This window comes from Orycteropus afer, unplaced genomic scaffold (genome assembly GCF_000298275.1).
Source record: "Orycteropus afer afer isolate SDZICR_OR568_19922 unplaced genomic scaffold, OryAfe1.0 scaffold00650, whole genome shotgun sequence".
Taxonomy (NCBI): domain Eukaryota; kingdom Metazoa; phylum Chordata; class Mammalia; order Tubulidentata; family Orycteropodidae; genus Orycteropus; species Orycteropus afer.
Window position 1 is genome coordinate 919,045 of NW_006922237.1, and position 3,801 is coordinate 922,845.

Sequence of the window (3,801 nt, forward strand, 5' to 3'; positions counted from 1 at the left end):
TTCTTCTGGTCTCAAGGTCATGTAAGCTGAGAGGTTTTCATGATCTATTAATCCCTTGGATTAATTGATTCCAGCAAATTGTTCATATACAAGTGCATTTTAAAGCTGAAGGAAATTAAAACATGTCTACAGCAGCCAAAATATGACCTTGATTATATCACAATTGAATTTAGAGACCATATGAAGAATAGATTTGATGCATTGAATACCAGTGACCAAAGAGCCAATGAGCTATGGGATGACATCAAGAACATCCTACATGAAGAAAGCAAAATGTCATTATAAAGAAAGGAAACCAGAAAAAGACTAAAATTTATCTCAGAAGCACCTCTGAAACTTGCTTTTGAAAGGAGAGCAGCTAATGTGAATGGAAGAAATTATTAAAGAAAAGAGCTGAACAGATTTCAAAGGATGCCTTGAGAAGACAAAGTAATGCATTATAATGGAAGGTGCAAAGACCTGGAATTAGAAAAGGAAAAGGTGAGAACTTGTTTGGCATTTCTCAAGCTGAAAGAACTGAAGAAAAAATTCAAGCCTCAAATTGCAATATTGAAAGAGTCTATGGACAATATATTGAACCATGAAGGAAGCATGAAAAGAAGAAGGAAGGAATATATAGAGTGACTGTGCAAAAAAAGAACTGATTGACCTTCAGTCATTTCAGAAAGTAGCATATGATCAAGAACCAATGGTTTTGAAGGAAGAAGCCCAAGCTACACTTAATGAATTGGTGAAAAACAAGGTTCTTGTAATTGATGTAATACCCATTGAGATGTTTCAACATATGGTTGTAATCCTAGAGGCACTTATTTGTCTATGCCAGGAAATTTGGAAGACAGCTACCTCAAAAACTAAACTGTAAGAGATCCATATTTGTGTCCATTTCAAAGAAAGGTGATCCAACAGAATGTCGAATTTATTGAACAATTTCATTAACATCACTCATTAACAACCTGTGCTATGCAGTGGACACAACCTTAATTGCTGAAAATGAAGATAACTTCAAGTACTTACTGACGAAGATTAAGGTCTTTAATATAGATTATAATTCAACATAAAGAAAATTAAAATCCTCACAACTGCACCAATAAACAACATCATAACAAATGGAGAAAAGTTTGAAGTTGTCAGAAATTTCATTTTACTTGGATCCACAATTAACCCCCATGAAGGCAGCCGTCAAGAAATCAGATGTCCTAATCCTCCAGGCAAATCTGCTGCAAAAGATCCCTTTAAAGCAAAAATGTGACTTTGAAGACTGTGGTGCACCCAAACCAAACCAAGTTATTTTCAATTGCTTTATATGCATGTGAAAGCTGGACAATGAATAAGGAAGCCTAAAGGAGAGTTGATGCCTTTGAATTGTTGGTGAACAACATGGTGAACAATACCATGGACTGCCAGAAGGAACAAATCCATCCTGGAAGAAGAGCAGCCAGAAGGCTCCTTGGAAGTGAGAATGGCCAGACCTCATCTTACCTGCTTTGGTCATGCTGTCAGAAGGGACCATTCTCTGAAGAAGGATATCATGCTTGGTAAAGTGGAGTGTTCAGGAAAACGATGAAGACCCTCAATGAGACGAATTGACACAGTGGCTGCAACGATGAGCACAAGAGGATGGCACAGGACCAGCAGTGTTGTGTTGTGTTAGGGTCACATTTGACTGCTAAACGGAAGGCTGGTGGTTCAAACCCACCAGCCCCTCCTCAGAAGGAACATTGGGCCACTTACTTCCATAGAGATACCACCTCAGAAACCCAAGGAGGAGTGACTATGAGTTGAATCCACTCGACAGCAGTGAGTTTTTTTCTTTTTCTTTTTGGTTTTATGAGTCAAAGCAGACTAGAGTGCTCCTAACAACAGCACTTCAAAACATGAAACAATGAAATAATAATGCTTATGAAATGCAACTTTTTACAGCATAAGATGCATTAGATTATTAGTTAACTAAGGAAACAAACTATTATATTAAAGGAACACAATAATTTCTGTGGTTATTTCTGACCATGACTCTTCACTTATGCTTTGATTTCCTTTATATTCTTAATAAAGAATAACAATGTTAGACACCATTTTTACTTGTTTTACCCCGTAAACTATCATTTTTTTCTTAATTGAACTACATTACACAAACAACCCAGTTTAGAAGCAATATTTTTAATTAGATTAAACTCTACTCAGTTCTGTTCAAGAAATGTGTACTAAATGACCTGCCCTTTATTCTCCAAGTAATCCCAAAGAAAGCATTATCAGAAATCATGCTTGCCCTATGTAGGAGTCTTTATATTATTTGTCTCCTGTTCTAAATTATATAATGTTTTCTTCATTTCTTAATCCATTCCCACTTATATTATCCAAAAAAAAAGAAAGAAACCTCACTGCCTTTAACTCTATTATGACTCATAGCAACCCCCATTGGGTTTCTGAGGCTGTAAATCTTTATGGAAGTAGATTCCCCCACCTTTCTTCCATACATTACCAAGGACCACTCAAATTTATTCACAGATAAAGAAGCCATTTCTAATGAAATCAACCATTCCTTATTTTTCTCTTTTCTTAATGGATTTTCTGAAGTTAAAAACTATGGCATTATTTATTATGCAATCATATTTTTTACTTGAGTATTACTTGGAAATGCAATTTTCATTGTGAATTTGTGAACTCAAATTTATTGGGGCAAAATAAAGATCACTAAGACTTCTAATGACAGAGCAAATGTTGATACATGTTACTACACATAATTTGTCCTTTATTCTGCATCTCAACCAATTTTCCCATAAGGTTTTGAATTTACTAACATATTACTTAAACTTTCTGTTTATGTGGAGATACACAACATGAATGTATTTTACTTTATATTCTGACAATTTTATTAAAAATTAAGCCATAATCTGAACTTGATCTACTACAAGAAAAATTGGACTAGTGAGGTTTTCTCTAATGCTCTTTTTTCAATAACCTGGCAATGTGTCAGATAATGCTAAAAGGTCTTTAACTTTAAACCTTCATAATTCAATCATGCTCATAATATGAGAACTATAGTAAGTAAACTATATTCTCACATTCTGAGGGGACATGATATATCAGGATGAATTATACTGCAGCAAGTTTAAGTTCTGGCATCAGAGAGACTTATGTTTATGATAGTTGTTGTGTGACCAACAACATAGCTCATTTAAAGTTCTAATGAAATTCTTGTCATGTAATAATTGTCTGAATGTGATTGTAGTAGTTGTTCTTGCCAATAGATGCCTGAGAATTTAAGTACCTTCCCCAAAGAAGGGAGCTCTGGTGGTGTAGTGCCTAGTCCAGAGGAGATGTGGGATGACATCAAGAACACTATACATAAAGAAAACAATTGGTCATTAAAAAGACAGAAAAGAAATAAAAGACCAAAATAGATGTCAGATGAGACTCTGAAACTTGATCTTGGACAGAGAATAACTAAAGCAAATGGAAGAAATTATTCAATAAATTAGCTGAACAGAAGATTTCTAAGGGTAGCTCAAGAAGACAAGATAAAGCATTGCAATGAAATTGACAAAGATCTGGCCTTAGAAAATTGAAAGAGAAGAACACACTTGGCATTTCTCAAGTTGAAAGAACTAAAGAAAAAATCAAACTTTGAGTTGCAGTTTTGAAGGATAAGTCAGGTCTGAATTGACTGCACATAACAACAACATGGATTCTATAAGGAGCTCTGGTGGTGTAGTGCCTAAGGCAGTTGACTGCTATGCAGAAGGCTGGCTATTCAAAACTGTCAGTCACTCCACAGAACAAAGACTGGACAATTTACTTCCA